Source organism: Lontra canadensis, unplaced genomic scaffold, assembly GCF_010015895.1.
Source record: "Lontra canadensis isolate GAN:19392208 unplaced genomic scaffold, GSC_riverotter_1.0 scaffold3, whole genome shotgun sequence".
Taxonomy (NCBI): domain Eukaryota; kingdom Metazoa; phylum Chordata; class Mammalia; order Carnivora; family Mustelidae; genus Lontra; species Lontra canadensis.
The window spans coordinates 56,453,954-56,479,278 of NW_022630997.1; the positions used below are offsets into that span (position 1 = coordinate 56,453,954).

Consider the following 25,325-nt stretch of genomic DNA (forward strand, 5'->3'; position numbering starts at 1 on the left):
AAGTATAGCTCGCATGAAATAGATTAATAGGAGGAATTAGGACATTGTGTCTTGTTATTTTAAGAAGAAATTTAAAGAGATATTCTATTATTATTGAATTAGAATCAGTGAAGTCCACAGCAGTTTATTCAACATAGTAGAGAACCCAAGTAGTGGAAATACTTCACTTTGTAGGAGACCAGTTGAGCAAAAAATATCTTAAAACTGAGATTCCACCTAAGAACTTTGATTAACCAGCTGGCTCATAAATTGTTAGCATGCAGTTTGTAATTATCAACTATTTCTGCTATAAAAGAGAAATGGTAAAGAGACGGTACTTCCTGATTTCCTTGTTAGCTTCTATAGATCTTTCTTTCCAATGAGTGGGACCTTGTCTGTAATTGTCTTGTGACTTGGAGTCTTTATTCTGCCTCATTCAACCATATTTGCCATTGTCTTACCTTCCTTAGCAGGCTACAAACTAACTGGATGAAGTAATAGCATTTTTTTTGTGTTCTCACCATAGAACCTAATATGGTGCCTTGCATCCAATATCTAAGGCAAGGAAAAGAAAGAAGGAAATGACAGAAAGCAAGGAAGAAATGATATTTTCAAATGGTGGCTAGAGGTATTGAGTTTTTGGCCTATCCCAAGTTCTTCACAATCACTGTCGAATTTAATTCTACAAATAATTCTGTGATGTAGGCATTATTAGCTCTACTTTCTGAATGAGGAAGTTGAAGCTTTAATAGGATAAATAATCTGCTGAAGATCTCACAGTCAATAAATTATAGATTTCTACTCCAAGAGCCTATGTTTCATCCAGTATTCAATGCTACCTCTAAGGAAAGCATTCCCCCCCCCACCCAATTTTAAATGTATACTTACTAAACAAGATCTCCTTCTTGACAATTTAATACAATATTTACCAGCAATTAGTGTTGAGAACATTATTTCCCTCTATGTACAAAAATACAGATTTTAACACTATAAAGATAATTAGGACAAATACCATGAATAACTGGTCCTTCAAAGTAAATAAAAAGGGAAAATTGAGGGCATTGAGAAGCTTTGCTTCCTGTCAAGGGCACCAGCAAGAGCAAAGTTTTTGGAGGGTTCCTAAACCACTCCACATGGATAGAGTGGAGCTGGAGAGCTGGTCGGAGCTGGGTGGTGCCCTCCTCGGGGCTTCCACGTGGGTCTGAGAAGGTGGGGTGGAGCTCTGACCAAAACCATAAACCAGAATTTGCCAAATGGGCATCACCTCAGAATGCCCCACAACTGTGTCTGAACAGTTATAGGATGTAATAGTTATTAAAGTAACACTGTCCCCCAAGAGTGTCACAGGGAGGGCCAAGAATGGAAGGAAACATGAAGGAGGAATGAAAGGCAGAGGGGGAAGTGGGAGGGAAGTAAGACGGGAAGAAAATAAGTCAGAAAAACAGGAATGAAGGAAGGGATCTGTTTTGGAACTGGGAAGTAATTAGGAAAACAAGAAGTTATTGCAATTCCTACTTACACTGTTTGCATATGGTCACAGAAAGTCTCAGGGGACACTGCAGCTATAGGGTACAGAGGGGCTTGTGAAACATTGCTGCGAAGAAAGTCACTTCCAGTGAGTTCTGTGGCATGTTTCTCTCTGGGATGGAAGATGACTTCCATATAAACACAAGTCAAATTTAGAGTTATGGCAAACCTGTCATCTTATCTGGACTGGGGCTGTGGTCATGGAGAACCGGGAACAAATTCATTACCTTTGACCAAGGAAAAGGTTTAAACCACAACTTTGGCCTATTTGATGGCTGAACAGAAGTGTCATTTTAAGCCTCTGGTTGAGAAGCAGAACAATGCCCAATTCATTATCAGAACATGAAAATTCCCATTTCACATTGTCTCCTGTCGTAAGATGATTCATCGTTTTAATTTTCAGTACAACATTTAAGATATTAAGAAATGCTCTTCAGTAAGACCTGTGTGGGGCTTTGTTCATATTATGTATAACTTCATTTTGAGGTTATACATATCATTTATTTACTTTGTCAAGGAGATAAACAAAGCTGGTTTTTTTTGTTTAGATAGTCTTTTCAGATGTCCTCTTGGTTCTCTTTAATCTGCATACAATACCTTCCACACACACATTGATGTAGATGATTTGTGTTTCTTAAACTCTCCAGCCTTCAGAAATAATTTTGATTAGGAGCACCTGGATGGCTCAATCAGTGAAGCATCTGCCTTCAGCTCAGATCATGATCTCAAGGTCCTGGAATCAAGCCCCACTCGTTGCTCCCTGCTCAATGGGGAGTCTTCTTCTACCTGCCCTCCCCTCTGCTCCTTTACCCTACTCATGCTCGCATGTGGAGTTTTCTCTCTCTCAAATAAATAAATTAAATATTTAAAAAAGCAAAAGAAATGTTGATTAGAAATGAGGTATATTCAGGCTGGGCATGAAAGATATAAATGTCTTTTCTTACATTTATCTCCTTCCTAAAACACGTAAGATACTCCAAGTTTTTTATTTGGTCTTATGGTGTTTGCTGAAATAAAATCCTAATGAATTCCTAATCAAGAAAGAGAAAAAAATACAAAGATGAAAAGAAGGTACAGAAAGTAAGAAAGAAAAGAGCAGATAAAGAAAATATTAATGGAAAGCTTGTCATCTGTTGAGAAGTTCCCCTGTTGAGGAAGCTCACGTTGACATCATCTGCCCCCACACTTGATCTGGAGAGTGACCAAGGGGATGCAGGTAGTTGACTTCCCTGCCATCCTACATGCAGATTGTGTTTACACAGTTTAAATAAAGAACATACATTGTTTAGCCCTCAGATCCTGTGATGTGACATTCTTCTATAAACAGAGAGAAAAGCTGCACTGCTCTTTCAGATGCACACACGGGCTGAGGAGCAAAGTACAGTATGATGCTTAAAAAAATCATGAGTTGGGTCCACAGCATGGAAGTGAAGGAAACTGTAAGGATAAAAGAAATTACATTATGGTGTGACCGCTGTGGGCAGAAATCCCTGCTGTTAGCCTTGAGGTGGAGCTGACATAAGGGGAAGATAATGTAACAAGTAGCTGCTGCTAATGGACAGAAGGGTTATCGTCTGCTACTTAACACTTGTTCCTTAAGGCCAAAGGAATTATGTTCAAAGGCATATATTTTTAAAATTAATAGCATTTGACTTTAAAAGTTCTGAAAGTCTTTTTAATATGTGCTTTAGAAAATAAAGTTCAAGCCAAAAAGACACCATTGACCTGGGAAAGTTCTCCTGTAGTGTTTTCTCAGGTTCTTAAGAACTTAAGCATTAGTTTTTGGCAGAAAGACTGTGAGAGTTTATGATTTTTTTTTAAGATTTTATTTATTTATTTATTTGACAGAGAGAGCGATCACAAGTAGACAGAGAGGCAGGGAGAGAGGGGTGGGGGAAGCAGGCTCTCTGCTGAGCAGAGAGCCCAATGCTCTTTGCTCAATGAGCCCTGATTGAGCCCCGATGCTCTGGGGCTCAATCCCAGGACCCTGAGATCATGACCTGAGCCGAAGGCAGAGGCTTAACCCACTGAGCCACCCACGTGCCCCAAGAGCTCATGATTTTTTCAAAAGATTAGTCAAGAGGGAATATGATTTAAAAAAAAATCCTTTCCAATGGTTTTTGAAAACAGACAAATGTCAGAAAAAAGCTGCAGCCACACAACATATTACATGATATTTTTATATTACAATATTCACATTTAGAAATAATCTAATTTTGAAGAAAATTCCTTGCTGATTTATAATTGCATTAAGTTTTAATTTGAAAGGAAATGAAAGAGATCATATATTAAATTCAGGGAGAGAGACATCATTATAAAATTATGCTTTGTTCTTTATACATTTATTTGAGTGAGGAAATCTTTTCAGGGGATTGGGATTTGAATTGTCAAGGAATTTTTTTTTTAAATGTGCAAAGAAGCAAAATTGAAAACTGTTTATCATAGTAAAAGAGAATGAGCTGGTGACAGAGCCTGGATAGTGATTATGAAGACCAAGCAGGCTCAGAGGTCCAGAGCCAGGATTCAAGTCCTACCCATCTGCTGGGTGCATTACTTTGAGTAAGTTACATGGCCTCTCTGTGTCTTCTTATTTTTCATCTGTAAGATAGAGATAATGGTAGTATCTGTTTCAGATGGGGGTTGTGAGGCTTAAATGAAATGTATATGTCATGTAGGGGGACGTTTGATGCAAAATATGTCCTATGTAAACACGTGTCATTATTACTGCCACCTGAGAGGTATTGAGGGATGTGTAGCTGCCCTGATACTGGGAGATGACTGGGAAATTGGAGAGCAAAGTGGGGAAGCAGCAACAGTAAATGTTTATTACACACCTGCTGTAGGACAGATACATGAAGTTCACAAGCAACTGTAAGTCCCAATTCATCTCACACACACACACACACGAGTGTACACCCACACACACGAATGAGTGCATGCACACACACATGCACATACATGTGTATATGCACACATGCACACAGTTCTTATTTAAAGACACAAAGGGAAAAATTAAAAGCTGTATTAATAAGCATTTTTAAATAATCATCTTGAAAGGATTATAAAATTATTTCCCATTAAAGAATGATTTAGAAATATGTTCAAGGCTTCTAATGGAAAAAAAAAAATTGTGGTTTCATAATTTGTAAAGTTGATGAAGTTTTATTTCTCTATAGATTTTGGCATAATGTTTGCCTTTCAGCATTGGGTTATTTGCAATGATTTTAGCTTTCCTTCTCACTGTTAAAATAATCCCTAAAAAAGGGAGGCTTCCCAGAAGGTTACTTTTAGGATCACCCTCACATAATGAACATCTTCTCTCCCTTTGTTAAAAAAAAATGAACACAAAGTTTTATTACAAATTTATGAAGTATGTGGAACAGGGTGGAGGAAAGGAGAAAGAAAAACAAAACACTGTAGGAGATGGAGCTGAATAGAAGAGATGATTGAATGTACACATTACACAGTAGAAATGGTCTTCTCAACCCCTGAGGAGATTTCAAGTGAATCCAGAATAGCAAGCTAAAAATAGCTCTGAAAGTTAACTGGCCATTGGGCAAAATAAATACTTAGGCTATCAATTAAGGCGGCAAGAGAATGAATTATCTATAAACCGAGTGAAATTTGCCTTGAATGAAAGGCTCTGAAGGTAATTAAAATGAAATTAAAGCCTGCTGTTTGAACAGGAGTAGTGGCCTTTATTATTTCTGAAAAGTTAAAGCAGAGTGTAAATAAACAGCTTGATTTGAGATTTAATTTCAGTTTTAGTGTGACCTTTGTTAGAACCCTGTCTGAAATAGCATCCCTCCATGAAGGGAGGGCACAGCACTGAATTATCAAAGAGGACGGGGACGCAGGAAACAAGTGTACTGGTATTTGGAAAGGGGATGCAGGGATGGAGTTAATGTTAAAAATTAAGACGTGGAGGACAGGTACTGGCCACGTGCTCTTACAGTAGAGCACTGACCCATGTGGGGGATAGAGGTGCAAATCTACCGTGCCCCACAATCAAAATTTCATGTATAACTTTTGACTCTCCTGAAACTTAACTACTAATAGCCTACTGTTGTGTATTACATTCTTATTCTTACAATAAAGTAAGCTAGAGAAAAGAAAATGCTGAGAAAAATCCTAAGGAAGAGAAAATTCATTTATAGAACTGTGCAGTATTTATAGAAAAAAACTTCTTGTAAGTGGACCTGCCCAGTTCCAACCCATGTTGTTCAGGAGTCAACTGTATTACCTAAACAAAGCAAAGCACGTATCTTGTGAAGTCTTGACTTCTGCCTTTTTCCCCTAGGCTTAACCACATCCATACTTTGTGCCTAATTTAATAGCTAGGGAGAATAAAATTGTTAACTGATTCCCAGAATCTGCCTTTTTGGAATTTAAATGGGATGCTTAGTTCCAAATCCAACTGCAGCAAGTATATTATCTGCTTTAAAATCTGCTTTAAAAATTATATTGAGAAAGAAAAATGTATTTGAAAAGGCGGGACTGTTATGTCCCTGAGATGCCCACTCACCAGAGTTCTTATGAACACCACTAAGATGGGAAAACTGAAGACAGTCTTGAGCTTTAGGTAAATTTTGGAGTGAAAAACATATGTTTGAGACTGTGATATTTCACTTGCTTTTCATAAGCATCTACCTGGTAAAAGGACATGAGCACTGTCTTTAAAAGGAACAGAAGATAATTCCACCTTTTCCACTGCTTTTTTTTTTCTTGGTATAATTCTTCATCTCCCAAAGTGTGATTTATTTGATTAATATTTAGTATGATCCACTTTCTTTCAAAGACCTACCTTTATCTTCCCAAGTCTCCGATATGGACAGAGTAGGCTGCTTTTATCTAATAGTATTTGAGGTGTGCATAGGACTTTGTTCTTCCCTAATATCTCACCTATAAATCTTTGAAAGGAACCACATTCCTTTCCTTCTGGGCTGCAGTTCTAATGCATTATAATATTTTATGTGGCTTTCTCTTTTTTTTTTTTTTTTTAATTTGACAGAGGGAGAGAGATCACAAGTAGGCAGAGCAGCATGGAGAGAGAGAGGGGGAAAGAAGGCTCCCTGTGGAGCAGAGAGCCTGATGCAGGGCTCAATCCCAGGACCCCAAGATCATGACCTGGGCCAAAGGTAGAAGCTTAACCCACTGAGCCACCCAGGTACCCCTTATGTGGCTTTCTCAATACAAATAATGGTGTCTCCATATGGCAGGTTTTAAAGTGCATGTGCATCAACATGAGGAATAATGGCTTTGAGATTGTTGAAGAGTTATTTCTTAGAAAAGAAACATTTATGAGACATTGTGTTTATTTCATCTTGGAAGAAATAGAGAAGGTAACTGTAACAGAATGGAGAGTAAAAGCCTATTGTATGTGAGTGGGTGGGGAAGAAATATGTAGTGAATCAAATAGAATAAGCCCAAGAAGAATCCCCAGTAAGAACTCTGGGTTGAGGCATTCGGGGTGTAGGGTCCATAAGTGGTGGTATTCCATAGCACATCTGTATTTGTGGGGTCTGAGGGAAGGATTAAGGATGGACGTGATGATAACACAAATAGTCCATGAACGATAAGTATGTGGAAATTCTGTCTTAGGGATTACAGATCCAAAGTTGAGGGATGTGTGATCCTTGACCTCAGGATGTTTACTATGTATTGGATAGTCAGTTGCTTTAAATACAGACACACAAAACATAAGAAGTGCTGTGCATCAAGGGAGAACACGGTTCTAAGGAATGTTTGCACAGAGCTCCTCCATTGTGGATATGGGAATCATCACAGAGAAAGTACAGTTTTAGATGACTTGAAGGGTTGACAGTAGTTTATCATGCAGAGAAAAAAGAGGGACATTCCTTGTTGGGACATAGGAAAACCAGAAAATACTCAAGAAATAAGTATCAGATATGATGGAGGAGGATTTGCAGCAAAAGGATTAGAGGTAGTAGGGGTTGGCACCCACACAGGACTGGGAGTAGTTCCAGCTCCTGCACGTGGATCTGAAGCTCTCAAGCTTCATGGGGCACTGATACATGTGCACAGAAGGGGCTTGTGCACTACAGGGGATTATTATCCTGGACTCGTCACTGCTCTGGTTGCAATGAACAAGTCTTAAAAGCAAGATCCAGGAGTATCAAAACAATTCCAAGTAACAACTGTTTCACAGAACAAAGATCAAGAATATTTATGTTACTGGACAGTGAGCCAATTCTGAACTCTGGTTTGGATGGCTCACCACTTGAAAATCATACTCCAGAGACAAGTGATGGTGGAAATGGAAGTTTTGCTTTATTCAGGGAGCCAGCAACATGGGAAAAGGGTGGTATAACATCCCAAAGACTGTGTTCCTGTCTAGATTAAGCCAATGGCTATTAAAGGGGAAGGAATGGGAAATGGGAGGGCAAGTGCAGGAGAAGCAGGTACCCAGGAGGCTAGTCGTATGTTGACATAACCCTGAACCGACTTGCTGGCATCCGTGGCAGCTGTTTTTGAATGTGGTCATGCCGTATCTTCTGGGAAAGTCTGGTTCTTCACTCCTCAAAGTAGTGGTCTTTAAAATCTCAAGGAAAGTAGGTTAGTTCTGCTAACAAGGGACATGGGTCAGCAAGCAAGCAGGGGATGAACTTGAAGGAAGGACACCCTCAGACCAGTTGGACTGCTGTTACATTTACAGGAATATAAAAATATCCAGTGTACAACAATATAAAATTCAGAATGTCTGGCATCTTAAGAAAAATAACACTGCATGCAAAGAAGCAGGAAAATTGTGCCCATATTGAGGAGATAAACTGATAAATCAAAACTAACCCAGATGGACACAGATTTTAGAATTAGCAGACAAAGGAATTAAAAGTTACTATAATGATAACCCATATTTCCAAAAATTAAGTGGAGATATGAAATATATGAAAAATACCTAAGTTGAACTTCTAGAGACAAAAATACAGTGTCTGAGATGAAAAATCCACTGGATAAGATAAGCAACAGAGTACATATTGCAGAAGAAAGTATTAATGAAACTGAAGGCTTAACTACAGAAATGATCCCAAATGAAAAGCAGAAAGAACAGCGAATGTATGTTTTTCATAAGGCTTCTTTAATAAGTTACCAAAATCTCACTCTGAATTGATCTAACCCATCATTTTTATTTTTTGAAAAATAGGCTCTGTACCCCATTTGGGACTTGAACTCAAGACCCTGAGATCAAGAGTTGCATCCTCTACCCACTTAGCCAGCCAGGTCTCCCACCAAAACTCACTTCTAGAGGTCAGAAATCAAAAATCAGTTTCATTGGGCCAAAATCAAGGTGTTGGCAGGGCTGTGCTCTCCTTTCCTCATCTTTTCCACCTTCTGCACCTGCACCCTGGACTTTCCAGTGGACGGCCCCTCCCTTGCTCTTCACAGCCAGCAACAGGGTGACCAATGGTCATGATGACACCTTCTTCTTTGTTATATGTGCCTCTGCTTCCCTCTTGGGAAAACATTAGTGATGGTGTTCAGGATTCACCCAGATGAACCCAGATCATGTCCCCATTTCAGCATCCTTAAATTAATTCTTCTGTGAAGTCTCTTTTGTCATATAAGTTGATATTCACAAGTTCCAGTGTTAGGGCCTCGATGTATTTGGGTACCATCATTCGGCTCACCACAAAGAATTTCCAAGTGAAAATGTTGAAGAAATAATAAGCAATTTTTCCTCAAATAAGAAGCAATTATTTTCCAAATAAGCTCACCAACTTAAAAAATTCAGTGACTCCGAAGCAAAACAAATGTGAACAAAACGATGCAAAGGCATATCATAATCACACAATCCAAAACAGAGAAAAGTTTTTTTTTAAAATGTAGATTACAAAGACATTACATCAGAGGGCATCTGGGTAGCTCAGTTGGATAAGCATCTGCCTTTAGCTCAGATCATGATCTCAGGGTCCCGGGATCAAGCCTCATTCGGGCTCTGCTCATCAGGGAGCCTGCTTCTTCCCTACCCTCTGCCTGCTGCTCTGCCTCTTGTGCTCTCTCTCAACCTGTCAAATATATAAATAAAATCTTAAAAAAAAAAGACATTACATCAGAAAAACAAAGATCAAGATGACAGCAGACATCTTGGTACAAACAATATAAGTGAGAAAACAACAATGTGATATTTTTAAGGTGCTAAGAGATATATATACATACACACACACACATAGAATCTATATCCAGTAAAATTTCTTTTTTTAAAGATTTTATTTATTTATTTGACACAGAGAGAAAGATTATAGGCAGGCAGAGAGAGAGGAGGAAGCAGGCTCCCCATGAAGCAGAGAGCCCGATGCAGGGCTCGATCCCAGGACCCTGAGATCATAACCTGAGCCCAAGGCAGAGGATTAACCCACTGAGCCACCCAGGTGCCCGTCCAGTAAAATTTCTTTAAAAAATGAAATCACACCTGGACACCTGGATGGCTCAGTTGGTTAAGAGCCTGGCTTCAACTCTGATCATGATCCCAGGGTCCTGGAATGGAGCTCCATGTTGGGATGGATCCCTGCTCAGTGGAGAGTCTGCTTTTCCCTCTCACTCTCCCTCTGTATTATCTCTCTCTCTTTCACTCTCTCCCTTGCTCTTTCTCAAATAAATAAAATCTTTAAAAAAAAATGAAAGTACAATCAGGTTTTTCTGAAACATACAAAGGCAAAAAATATTCACCACCAACACACCTATACTACAAGAAGTCTAGGAAGTCATTTAGAGAGGAGAAAAATGATAGTAGAGAAGTGGGTGCACACAATGAAGAAAGAGCAATGGGAATGAGAATTACATGTGTAAATATATCAGATGTTTTTGTTCTTTTAAAAATTCCTTTAGAGGAGAGCAGACTGAATGAAGATAATGGCATTGTGATCTGTGACGTGGGGTTTATCATATTGGTAATGTAAGATGTATGGTGACCACAGGAGAAAGTTAGGGGCGGTGCAAGTGCATTACCGCAAGGCTTGTGTGGTGCCCATATGGTGGCATAACACCACTTATAGGTCAACAGGGATATGTTAAAGAGGTAGACCCTACACCAAGCAACAATTAAGAAAACAAAGAGCTATACTATACAAAGAGCTTTCCTATTATAAAGAGCTCCCTTCCCAGATAGCTTCACTGATGAATTCTACCAAACATAATAATGGAAGAAACAATACCAGTATTACAAAACTCATATAGAAAGAAGGGACTAATTCCAAACATTCTGTGAAGCCAGCATTACCCTGACACAAAATCAACCAATGACAATATAAGAAAGTTGCAAATCAGTGTTCCTCATGAATGAGAATGCAAAGTTCTAAAGAATATTTTGCTAATTGAATCCATCAATATATAAATCTATCAATATACTTCATGATCATTAGAATTTACACAAGAAATGCAAGATTTGTTTAACATTTGAAAAATTCATTAATATAATTCATTGTACAAAAAAACTGAAAAAGAAAAATCATGTGATCATTTCTATAGAAGATTTTTTAAAAACCCAGTATTCATTCTTTTTTTTAATTTTTAAAAATTTTTTAATAAACATATATTTTTATCCCCATGGGTACAGGTCTGTGAATCGCCAGGTTTGCACACTTCACAGCACTCACCATAGCACATACACTCCCCAGTGTCCATAACCCCACCCCGTTCTCCCAACGCCCCCCGCCAGCAACCCTCAGTTTGTTTTGTGAGATTAAGAGTCACTTTTGGTTTGTCTCCCTCCCAATCCCATCTTGTTTCATTTACTCTTCTCCTACCCCCTTAACCCCTCATGTTGCATCTCCTCTCCCTCATATCAGGGAGATCATATGATAGTTGTCTTCTCCGATTGACTTATTTCGCTAAGCATGATACCCTCTAGTTCCATCCACGTCGTCGCAAATGGCAAGATTTCATTTCTTTTGATGGCTGCATAGTATTCCATTGTGTATATATACCACATCTTCTTTATCCATTCATCTGTTGATGGACATCTAGGTTCTTTCCATAGTTTGGCTATTGTAGACATTGCTGCTATAAACATTCGGGTGCACGTGCCCCTTCGGATCACTACGTTTGTATCTTTAGGGTAAATACCCAGGAGTGCAATTGCTGGGTCATAGGGTAGTTTTATTTTCAACATTTTGAGGATCCTCCATGCTGTATTCCAGAGTGGTTGCACCAGCTTGCACTCCCACCAACAGTGTAGGAGGGTTCCCCTTTCTCCACATCCTCGCCAGCATCTGTCATTTCCTTACTTGTTAATTTTAGCCATTCTGACTCGCAGGGATGTCCATTATCACCATTCAACATAGTACTAGAAGTCCTAGCCTCAGCAATCAGACAACAAAAGGAAATTAAAGGCATCCAAATCAGCAAAGAAGAAGTCAAACTATCACTCTTTGCAGATGATATGATACTTTATGTGGAAAACCCAAAAGACTCCACTCCAAAACTGCTAGAACTTGTACAGGAATTCAGTAAAGTGTCAGGATCTAAAATCAATGCACAGAAATCAGTTGCATTTCTCTACACCAACAACAAGACAGAAGAAAGAGAAATTAAGGAGTCGATCCCATTTACAATTGCACCCAAAACTATAAGATACTTAGGAATAAACCTAACCAAAGAGGCTAAGAATCTATACTCAGAAAACTATAAAGTACTCATGAAAGAAATTGAGGAAGACCTAAAGAAATGGAAAAATGTTCCATGCTCCTGGATTGGAAGAATAAATACTGTGAAAATGTCTATGCTACCTAAAGCAATCTACACATTTAATGCAATTCCTATCAAAGTACCATCCATTTTTTTCAGAGAAATGGAACAAATAATCCTAAAATTTATATGGAACCAGAAAAGACCCCGAATAGCCAAAGGAATATTGAAAAAGAAAGCGAAAGTTGGTGGCATCACAATTCCGGACTTCAAGCTCCATTACAAAGCTGTCATCCTCAAGACAGCATGGTACTGGCACAAAAACAGACACATAGATCAATGGAACAGAATAGAGAGCCCAGAAATAGACCCTCAACTCTATGGTCATTCTTGAAAAAACAAACAAACAAACAAACAAACAAAAACTCACCAAGTAGGAATACGAGGGAATTTGTTCAAAATAATGAAGGATATGTATTGAAAACCTACAGATAACATGACACTATATGATGAAAGAATAGATGCTTTACACCTAAGATTGAGAACAAGAAAAGGATGTCCCCTATTATTTCTATTCAGTATTTTACTGGAAGTTCAGGATAGCAATAAAGACAGAAAAACAAAGCACATTAAAATGGAAGAGAAATAGGTAAAATTATCTTCATTCACAGATGACATGATCATCTGTGTAGCAAACCCGAGGGAATCTACAAAGGTTTCCTAGAGCTAATGGGTGAGTTTGCCAAGGTAGCAGCCTAAAAGATCAATATGAAACCAAATATAAAATACTTAGATGTGGATTTGATGAAAGAGTGAAAGTATCATGTAATGGAAATTACAAAACATTTCCTGGAGAAATTGGGAAATATACTGTGTTCATGATTCACAGATTTATTACTATTATTAAAATTTCAAATCTCAGGGCACCTGGGGTGGCTCAGTCAGTTAAACATCTGCATTAGGATCAGGTCATGATCCCACCATCCGGGGATTGAGCCCCACATTGGACTTCCTGCTCAGCAGGGAGTCTGCTTTTCTCTCCCTCTAACCCTCCCTCCTGCTTGTGCTTTCACACACTCTCTCTCTCTCTCAAATGAATAAGAAATCTTTAAAAAAAATTCACATATCCCTAAATTGATCTATACATTCAAAACAATTTCAGTCAAAACCCCATTGTTAATAGCCAAATGATGGAAAGAGCCCAAGTGTCCACTGACTGATGAATGGATAAAAAAGAGGTGGTATATATATATGCAATTGAATATTACTCAGCCATAAAAAAAGAATGAAATCCGCCATTCACAACAACATGGATGGATCTAGGGGGCATAATTCTAGGTGAAACAAGTCAGTCAGAGAAGGACAAATACCACATGGCTTCACTCCTATGTGGAATTTAAGAAACAAAACAAGCAAAGAGGAAAAAGAGAGAGAAGGAGAGAGAGACAGGCCAAGAAACAGACCTTTAACTCTAAAGGACACACTGATGGTCATCACTGGGGTCGGGGGTGGGGGATGGGGGATGAGGAAAACAGGTGATGAGGATGAAGGAGTGCACTTGTTATAAGCATGAGGTGATGCATGTTTCTACACCTGAAACTGACATTACACTGTATGTTAACTAACTGGAATTTAAATAAAAACTTAAAGGAAACAATCTCATTGTTAGAAATTAGGAAACGCAAATTGAACAGATTAATCATACCAAATATCATCCAGGATGTGAAGCAACTGAAACTGTTTATACTCTGGACAGACAGAGTGCCATCACTTTGGGAAACTGGCAGTTTTTAAAAAAATGAAATGCATACTTACCATATGATCCAACTGTTCCACTTGTGTAAGCATATTTTTATACAAAGACTTGTACATAATGTTATCATTGCTTTGTTTTTAGTAGTCAGAAAATAAAACAACCCAAATGTCCACACACCAAGTGGTGAGTGGATGGCCAACTGTGGGACAGCATATATGTGAATACTATTTAGCAACAAAAAAGAATGATACATGCTACAGTATGCAAGGATCTCAAAACACTTGTGTGAAGAGAGGAAAGCCTCCCTCTGTTTGTGCTCTTTTTTTGAAAAAGCACATTATACACAATTAAATTTTTGTAAATTTTTGGGATACTCAAACTAATATTTAGTGACTGAGAACCGACCAGCTGTTGCTTGGGGATAATGAGGACAAGCAGCGGTTGGATGGGGGGTATTAGGAGCACGAATAAATTTGGGGTGATACTGGATGTTTGTTATGTGGGTGTAGTCATGGTTTCATGGTGTTCATATATGTTAAAAGTCATCACTTTATACACAATAAATAAGTGCAATTTATTGTATGTTAATTATTTAAATCAGTAGTACTGCTTTATTAGTAAAAAGAATCTTCAGGGGTGGAAAATAATTATGCTTAAAAGTCTGAAGTAAGCTATTGCTTTTTAAGTGTCATCTTGTGCAGGGGCCCTGCTAATTGCTGTATCATTTCAATTTTTAGTATATGTGCTCCCCAAATGAGGACAAGGATTGCTTTTTAAAGACATTACAGTCTGTATACTTGTAAACCCTCCTATAATTATAGATGCATAAAAATATGAAGAAACTCTTCTATTCAGAGTCTTGCATTTCTGCTAATACTTCACCTGAAGCACAAATACACTATTTAAAAAGGAAGAGAAGTAGATTTGTAAGCAGAAGTCGGGAATGCAAGGTGTGCTAATGCAAAATATAGTTTTGACATTTAGTTGAGATAAATATCTTTCCTTCTGCATTTATACAGAATTGAAAATTGACGAAGACATTAGTGAGGACACCTAAAGACATTTACTGGAGCCAAAATGTGAAAGTAAGGTGGCAAAGGATCAGTGATTTATGAACATAGCCTGTTTCAGTAAAAGGAAAGTGAATTTGAAAATCTCAAGGATATACCTTGCTAAATAATTTCTAAGCATAAAATTGACGCCATGAGCTAAAAATTGGCCAAAAAGAAACATAAAACTCATATTCAGGAAAAGTTATGAGGGCAATTAGTTCCTTCCTTGTGAGTTTATTCCTTCTCATGCATTCACTTTTACTTGACCTGATGTGTTTTTAAAAAATCCTCATAAATGGATTTTCATCTAACTTCATTTCAGTCACTTTCGTCAAGAATCTGTTTCTTAAACTTACGGTTTTTGACGTCAATAGAATAATAATTTTAAGTATATTTAGTTCTCAAGTTTATATAATCAACCGTATTTCATCCACTGATGAGTTTAGAGACGTTTTGGCATTTACATTTTCCTGATGTCACCTCCTCAGTGGGACAACATTGTCCAGGCTCTGAAGAGCATCTACGTCTCCCTTTGGCTACTTTTCTTTTGGCCCTTTCTCTGTTAATGCACAGCTGTGTGTGTGTGTGTGTGTGTGTGTGTGTGTGTGTGTTTCTCTCCCTCCTTCCTGGTGAAATTAAAGGCAGTAAATGTCAAGGAGTAAGTTGATTTCTTGTTGGTAGCTTAATAAAAATGTTTGGTAGGAAAAGGTAAGAATATTAAAAATGAGCTTGATTCCTCCACCATTCAGTTATTTGCAGCTTACTTTTTACCACTAATGGGCTGCGTTTTGAGTGGTCTTCATTTTTAATGACTTTACCTAGTACCCTTGAGAAGAAACCACCCTCATTTCTTTATATTAATCAGCAGGACTTCTGTCTTCTAAAACTTTATGCATTGCATGTAGAAACCAAAGATGTCATCCAAAGAAAGTTGTATTTGCTTCCTAAATGACAAGATAATTACTCCATGTTACTTTGGCTGTGTGCTAACAACAAATCTAAGCAGTAGCTTAGGGACAGGGACAAGGAAGGACATGGCAAAAGGTGGTCAGTGAACTATGTGTTGATTTATTAGTCTCCCCAGCAAAATATCAGCCATATCTGCCTGAGATGAGGTCAAATATTATTCAGGATGTGACCCAAATGAAGCATGATAGAGTTCACAAATTGGTAAATATATTTCCTCTATTATTCCTAATATAATTGGAAAGAAGTCTCAGAGGGTCCATTTCGGAAAGAAAACAAGGAAATAAAGAGAATAAGGGACTGAGCATCATATAGACAATGCTCTAAACCTTAGAGATTTCTCACTGAGGCAACTTCCAAGCGGATTCTCTCCTCCTCCTTTCCTTCTGCACAGCAAAATCAGGAGAAACAAAGATGCAGAAGACTTATGCTTCCAGTTTAGGTACATTGTTATGCATGTCCCAATCTTCTATTTTTTTAATAGCCTATGTTATTTAATTCTAGTGAGTCCATTGATGTTTTGGAAACAGAATAGAACTCCATCATAACATAGCTTACTTATATTTAGATTAGGTAATAATCATGATAATTACAAAAACTTACTGAGTCTTTAATATATGTTACATCCTTTTCTAAGTACCCTTCATGTGGTAACTTATATAACTCTCTCAACAATTCTATGGAATAATTACTATTTTCTTAATTTATACATGAAGAAACTGAGGTAAAGAGAAATTAAGGACTTTTTTTTTTTGAACATACAGCTGGAAAGTAGTAGAGTCCAGACAATCTAATTTTAATCTTAACCAGGTTACTGCCCCTGCAAGTATAACATGGCACTTCTAAGCATGGTAATTAAATAAAATAAAGGACATGGTAACTGAATAAAGTAAAACACAAATATAATATAGTACTTCTTATCAGTAATTATATCAATAATTACTACATTCATAAGTAAGTACTACATTTTGTCACAAATTGTGCTCTAATATGTTTTAGAGAGATTCCACTGTACCTCATTACTTTATTTGGATGTTTCCAATATTTCTTTTTTTTTCTGCTTCTATTACTTTATTTTTTTATTATGTTATTTTAGTTACCATACAGTATATCATTAGTTTTTGATGTAGCATTCCATGATTTATTGTGTATAGCACCCACTGCTCTGTGCAATATGTGCCCTCCTTAATACCCATCACCAGACTCACCCATCCCCCACCCCTCTTCCCTCTAAAACCCTCAGTTTTTTTCTTGGAGTCCACAGTCTCTCATGGTTCGTCTTTCCCTCCAATTCCCCCCCCCACTTCATTTATCCCTCCCTTCTCCTGTTGTCCTCCATGTTATTTCTTATATTCCACAAATAAGTGAAACCATATTGACTTTCTCTGCTTGACTTATTTCACTCATCATAATATCCTTCAGTCCCATCCATGTTGATGCAAAGGTTGGGTATTCATCCTTTCTGATGTCTGAGTAATATTCCATTGAGTATATGGATCACATCTTCTTTATTCATTCATCTGTTGAAGGATGAACTCTTTCCACAGTTTGGCTCTTGTGGACATTGCTGCTATGAACACTGGGGTGCATATGCCCCTTCTTTTCACTACATCTGTAGCTTTGCAGTAAATACCCAGTAGTACAACTTCTGGGTCATAGGGTAGCTCTATTTTTAATTTTTTAAGGAACAGCCACACTTTTGGGACTTCATCAGGATAAAGTTCCTGCACAGCAAACAGTCAACAAAACAAAGAGGCAACCTATGGAATGGGAGAAGATATTTGCCAATGACAGTACAGACAAAGGGCTGATATCAAAGATCTATAAAGAACTCCTCAAACTCAACACCCAAAAAAACAAAGAATCCAGTAAAAAAATGGGCAGAAGACATGAATAGACACTTCTCAAAAGAAGACCTACAAATGACCAACAGACATATGAAAAAGAATGTTCATCATCATTAACCATCAGGGAAATTCAAATCAAAACCACATTGAGATACCACCTTACACCAGTTAGAATGGCAAAAATGGACAAGGCAAGAAACAACAAATGTTGGAGAGGCTGTGGAGAAATGGGAACCCTCTTACACTGTTGGTGGGAATGCAAGTTGGTACAGCCACTTTGTTTTGAATATTTCTTAGGAGAGAAGTTATTTCTGTTTCAACCAATATCAAGAAATTGTTAAAACAATATACTTAATCATGGATTTCAAATCTATTGATATTTAGTATCATTGCCCAGTCTGGAAGAGCTGTGGTCAATTCCATATAAATAGAGGACGTTTGGCATTTTTAAAAGATTTTATTTATTTAATTTAAAGGGTGGGGGAGGTTGTGAGCATGAGCACATACAGTGGAGAGGAGCAGAGGGAGAAAGTTTTAAGCAGACTCTGCTTTGAGCACAGAGCTTGAGGTGGGGCTTGATCTCATGACCCTGAGATCACAACTGAAACCAAGAGTCAGATGCTTAATCGACCCAGGTGTTCCTTGGCATTTTTATTAGTCATTTCAAATGTCATTAAAGGGTTGGCTTGATCTCTGAATTTAGGTATTTGTTATATGCTCTTGCTTTTGTTGCTATTGTGATTTGTTACACCATAGTGACTGCAGTTGTCATTCTTCGTGAGGTTGGGCAAATCCAGAATACGGTGATAGCTCAGTGTTCTCATCTCTGAGATCAGATGAGAATATGAGTTCATGGGGTAATCAGGGGGGATCAATGAGGAAATATGTATAAAGCACTTCTATTATCATATTCTTATCCCTTAACTTGGATACTTACTTGCCAAATACGATTTCTTGGATAGCTCTTCCTTAGTCTTTTGACTGACCCATATTTGTGTATTTGTGATTCTTGGGCAATTCCTTCATTGACTGTCATACAATCATTCTATAAACAACAAGACAAAATCTACAAAGTTGCAGACATTTTGGCAATGTATTTGGAATAAAAAAAATCTGGTTATTCTGTTACTTTTCCTATGATTAATTTAGTCATTAAAGGATGATTCATTTTGAGTAGTATATTCCAGAGTCTTCTGGATAAAGTGTGCCAAAACAGGAGAACAGGGCATTCCTCTTTTCCTCTCTGCTCTACATGTATTCCTTCTAATGAAATGGTGGAGAGATAAGTGCCTTGTCACTAAATAACATCAAGGATAAATGTTCATGAATGATCCGTTCAGCTCTCATGATTCAAATACATGAATATTTTTGTTTGTTTGTTTTCCTGTGAGATGTATCTCTGGCTTATCTGATTTGGCTAGTTTTATAGGATCCTCAGTTTCTTATCATTAGTCCTTTCCTTTCCAATATCAATATCAAACTAACTTCAATAAAATTTAAGTGCAAACTATTTTTGCACTCATGAGATAATGTTCTGATGGTTTGAAAGGGAGAGATATTAGCACCAGAATTTGGTACTATGTGCATGTTAAGAGTTAATGTGGAATTGTATTTTGGATTACTATCCATTATACTTTAAGATTTTATTTATTTATTTATTGAGAGAGAGAGAACGCGTAAGCAGGGGGAGGGGCAGAGAGAGAGGGAGAGAGAGAATCTCAAGCCGACTCCAAGCTGAGCACAGAGTCTGACGGGTGGCTCCATCTCATGACACTGAGATCATGACCTGAGCCAAAATCAAGAGTCAGATCTTTCACTGAATGAGCCACTAGGTGCCTCCCATCTAGTATATTTAAGAGTAAACTCTGTTTGTGAGGAAACAATTCTTTTAGAAAATAAGCATTATTTGATTATCTCTAGCAAAATATTTGCCTGATAGCTCTTCATACTCTCCAGTAACACAGTCTGAACTATAGATTTGAAACAAGCATTTGAATCTCCTATCCCCCCAAATTTATTTATATATATGACATATCATATTATATATATATACACATATGTATATGTGTGTGTGTGTATTTATATACATATATATATATATATGATACATTAGAAAAACTGAGAATAAGTGTTTTTGTCCTGCATGATCTTGGCAACTGTCTCATTTCTGATTTATTGAAGGACATCTCCTTCAATATTGCCACATGGCTCATTTGTGTTCCAGTCTTTCTCAGAGAAGCCTATTCAGCCTTTACCACTTTTTGCTGGTAAGTACCTTCCTACATTCCTTCTTAGCTGTGGACACGGATTGGCATGGAGGAAACTAAGTGACCCAGCTTGGAGAAAACAGACAAATACAAATTCTAGTTCAGGGATAAGTTAATTAATGATAGAAACAAATATTTTTAATTATATTGAATAAAAATAACATTAATAGTTTGATATTTTTCAAAATCAAATAAACCCCTTTATTTTATTAGATATTTCAGGGGTAAAGCTTAAGTGTAAGTAATACCCTGCTGTCTGTGCTGCTTAGGAGCACTGGTGAGAAAAGGAAAGGTCTTTCTTTCCCATAATGATAAATTTGTAATAAAAAATAACAATTAGATACCACCTTCTATATGCCAAGCACTGTAGACCTACAGAACAGGACATTAAATAGCTGTTCTATGCATACTATTAAAAAAAAAAAAACCTGTATCAAGTCCTTGAGTGATAAACTTGAAAACTACACACTAAGCCAAAATTTGGTTTTGAAAAATAAATATGCTACTTCAAAATGTTAGGAAAATAGTAGTTCTCTTTTTACAGCAAGTTATAAGAAAGACAGTTTGGGGCAAACGGATGTAAAAATTCTCTACCTTACTAGACCTCCTTCAACATTGACATCCATTTTGCCAATAAAAATATCCTAATGAGGTAGAGAATAATTAATCACAAACATCCATTAATATGAGCTAAAAGTCTACACTTACTTTCTAAAAAAATATCTAAGAAGTGAGGAAAATATTAACCTAATATATAATGCAAATGTGACTTCCTGTGTTTGGAGATTTAAGACATTACTGTCTGTTACCTTAGGGAAATGGGTGATGGAATTTCAAAAGCTAGAGAATAAATGGACAACTTTGTAATTTCCTTAGGGTGCTACGCAAGTAGCAGCAGTTATTTTACAAGATTATTGTGAAATGTGTAGAACCTGGAAGGTCCTTACAATTTAACTATCTGTGTATAGACATACCACCTGTCATATGTGAAGATGCTCTGTGCTCAGCGGTGGTGACATGTCTGCATTACCCATCCCTTCTGGTCTTTACAGCTCTGCCATGGCACATAAGGTGAGGGCATATAGGGATTAGTCCACAGGTTGCAACAGACTTTGAAGGATAAGGAGAGAAAATAATAAATATAATAAAATAATAAAATAAAATAAAACATAAAGAGATATCTCCAAAACCTTATTCATGAACATCACATTTTCTCTGAGCTGGCCAATTGTTAGGCAGATGAGTAAACTGCCAACAGACTGTAGAAACTCTTGTTTTACAAAATTACAAAAAAAGTGAAAATGGAGAGCCTAGCTTTAGTGGTGTGAGGACACCACATATCAAGGCATCAGAGTGCTATGACATTTTCATACTCGAAATCACAGCTTAACTTCCACACACTAGGCATGATAAATAGAATAATATTGAAAACCACAAACTCTTATTCTCATCTTCCGATGAGAAATTGAGATCCTGTGATGTTAGGTAACTTCCCCAAACTGGGAAAGTAGAAAATTTTCAACCTAGATCTGTCTGATATGTAGACCCATATAGTTTTTTTTTAGTTTAATTTATATATTTAATTTTAATATTTATTATGCTATGTTAGTCACCATACAATACATCATTAGTTTTGATGTAGTGTTCCATGGAGCACTGGGTATTATACACAAACAATGAATCTTGGAACCACATAGATTTTTTAGAGGAAAGCTTTTAGATTAGAGGCCATATTTGAAGACTCCTTAACAATGGAAAGATTTAGACCTGGTAATATTACTCAGGTTTCAATTACAAGATATCTTCTGAGATGAAATTTTATCTTGTTAGATTTCCCCTAATTGATTTATTTCCACTTATAATTTATCCTCCAGAAACTGGTTTACAGTCCTTTTGTTTTAAATGCTGCCTCATTATCTAAGTAAATATGGTGTGTCAAAGCTAAATCTAGGTGATCTATATTTTAATAACAAGTGTAAACTCTGTATTGCAGGGGAATTTCTGAGCCCTGGATCATGGTAAATCAAGAACACAAGTTACCCATGGTTTCTCTGGGATGATCCATTCAGGATCAACAAGACCATTAGTTTCTTGCTACTGAGTGTAGTCATCACCCCCAGTCTCAGTTTCTATCTTTAAGACAATACACAATATTTCCCCAGAACTGGGCTTTCTGACCATTTTGGGGGCTTTTAAAGTCATGAATAATTCTACTATCATAGCTGACAAAGCTGGAAATTTCTAGCATATCCAAATGTACCAGATGAAAAACCTGAAATTGTAGACATCTAGTAGGTCTGCTTGAAGATCATAATCACCATAGTCCATGCCAGGATCATAAAGGCTTCTGAATGATTCAAGAGCAGGGTTTGCTGCTGTGTTGGAAGAGTTTGGTTCTAGCTGCCCCGTGATAACTTTGTAACTTGGAACAAAGTAAGGTCTAAGGCTAGAAATTTGGCATGCTCTTAAATTCTTGTTAATTCTGAGTGCTGGGTATGGACTCAAGCTTAATTACATAAGATAAATCTATTCTGTATCTTCTATAAATCTCCAACATTGCCTGTATGAAGGAGTATGGTGGAGTGGGAAGCATTCAGTAGAGCATCTGGGTTAAGCCAATCCCGACTGGAGCTCTGGCTGTGGAATTTGGAGGCCATATGGTCTTGGACCAGTCACCTGACCACTCCAAGACAGTTTTTTCAATCACAAATTTCTCACAATAATAACAAATACATTCATAGGGCTGTTGTGATGGTCTAAGAAAAAAAAAATAGATGAAGCTGTTCTATCAATTGAAAGTAATTGTTTAAAGGCTAACTATCTCAGAGCCTTCTTTGGAAAGGGATCAGTGGTATAAATCCAAGAAGAAAATGTATTAATGCCTACCACTAGTTACTAGTTTTAGTTTTTGTTTTCTTACAAATGTTGCCAATAGAGTTAAGGTTCACTGAGGGGAAATCTTGCAACAGTTTGCAGTAGTAAGTGCAAAGTAGAAAGTAAGTAAAAAGTAAGAAAGTAAGTAGAAAGTGACTGTGTTGGGTGCCTGGGTGGCTCAGTGGGTTAAGGCACTGCCTTCAGCTCAGGTCATGATCTCAGGGTCCTGGGATCGAGTCCCGCATCGGGCTCTCTGCTCAGCAGGGAGCCTGCTTCCCTCTCTCTCTCTCTCTGCCTGCCTCTCCATCTACTTGTGATCTCTGTCAAATAAATAAATAAAATCTTAAAAAAAAAAAAAGAAAGTGACTGTGTTGGGTTCAGATTGAGGAAAGTCTACAAGTAATAACTTTGGTTTATTCTCAGTCTATTTAACAATAATTAAAGGTTATAGAAATTGAGAATTTCATACACATAAATCCTACTTCTCTTCACAACTATAAGCAGAAATTCTTGCATACTTCTTGAAGCAGCCTTGTGGGCTAATATTAAGGAGTAGAAAATAATGTGATTTTGCTATCTTATAATGAAAATCTCATTTCTGTCTATCTGGTGTGTGTGGTTGGGATTTTCCCACAAAATATGGGATGCATGACATATATATTCTCTTCAGAGTACCCTGGAGCGGAAGATGCATGCAGGGCTGCTGATAGGGTGAGACATACTTTGTTCCTGGCAGCTGAAACTGTCATCTATCCGAAAGATGTTTCCTTCCCACTGGGCAAGACATGTCCTACATATTATGGTGTCAAATTAGGATTCTGAGAAATCTGTGTTGAAGTTGCCATTATTGTCAAGTCCTGAAAGCTCTATGCTTTTCTAGTATAAAGGTTAAATTGAAGCCAATAACCAAATTACTCAGAAAAATGAATTGTTTACTAACAGAGAAACATCCAGACTTGACATTTAAGTGATTTCAGTGGATGAAATATGAGATGAGTCTTTGTAGCAACCTTCATTACCTCTCATTTCTTCAAGCTACTCATTTCCTGTAAAATAACCACAATCCCCAAGGTCTGTCATGGGCACTGATGTCACTGGGGTGGGTGTCCTCATCTGCAAAGGCTGCCTCGTGAACGCTGCTTTGCACGTAGGTAACCTTATGTGGCATGCTCCGAGGCGAGGAGCACAAGGGGTAAACTCATCCCTGCATAGGAGGATAACAACTGTGAAACTTAAAAATAAGTTTTGTTATGATGCAGAAGATTATGTAAGACTATAATAATTATTAAGATGACAAGCTGATGACAATTCCATTAGCCATATTTTAATGTTGCTTGTGAAATTTAAAATATCTATAAATTATCACAAACCATTTCTTGAACAATACTTAGCAGTAAAGCCAATGAGTCGTGATAATACCAACAGATGACACATGCTAAACTCAAACTCTGTCCTGAGTGCTTTGCTGGCTTTATCTGTAATTGCTATGTAAGATATGTTAAGGCTTTGACAAATAAGGTCATTTGCTTATGGTTACTAATGCAGCCAGTGTTGTTCTGGGACTCATACTGGTCAAATTTCAAAGGCCACATTCTTTTTTTTTTTTTAATTCTTTTTATAACATATAATGCATTATTTATTTCAGGGGTACAGGTCTGTGAATCATCAGGTTTACACACTTCACAGCACTCACCATAGCACATACCCTCCCCAGTGTCCATAACTCAACCACCTTTTCCCTACCCTCTCACCCCCCAGCAACCCTCAGTTTGTTTGTGAGATTAAAAGTCTCTTATGGCTTGTCTCCCTCCTGATCCCATCTTGTTTCATTTTTTCCTTCCCTACCACTTAACTCCCCCCACCCTGCCTCTCAAACTCCTCATATCAGATATCATAAGTGTCTCTCTTTGACTGACTTATTTCACTCAGCAGAATACCCTCTAGTCCCATCCACATCGTTGCAAATGGCAAGATTTCATTTCTTTTGATGGCTGCATAGTATTTCATTGCATATATATACCACGTCTTCTTTATCCATTCATCTGTTGATGGCCATCCAGGTTCTTTCCATAGTTTGCTATTGTGGACATTGCTGCTAAACATTTGGGTGCATGTGTCCCTTTGGATCACTACATTTGTATCTTTAGGGTAAATACCCAGTAGTGTGGTTGCTGGGTCATAGAGTAGCTCTATTTTCAACTTTTTGAGAAAACCCCATGCTGTTTTCCAGAGTGCAAAGGCCACATTCTTGAAGGTTACACTGCCTTACTGCTTTCCCATCATGTGATTTCTGCTTGGGTTTTATGATGTACAGAGCAGTGTAAAGCATTGAGGAAATACTAATCAACACCAGATGATATTTGTAAATATGGACAAGATCAGGTATATTTTATGTAAGGATGATGCCATTTAA

The 25,325-nt window shown here is 37.5% G+C and overlaps 1 non-coding gene across 1 annotated transcript; it reads right to left on the reverse strand.

Moving 5' to 3' along the window:
• Positions 1-14,561: 14,561 nt before the first annotated feature.
• LOC116858729 lies at positions 14,562-14,667 on the reverse strand. Its single transcript, XR_004381001.1, has one exon. It is a non-coding gene; the product is annotated as a U6 spliceosomal RNA (small nuclear RNA).
• Positions 14,668-25,325: the final 10,658 nt, after the last annotated feature.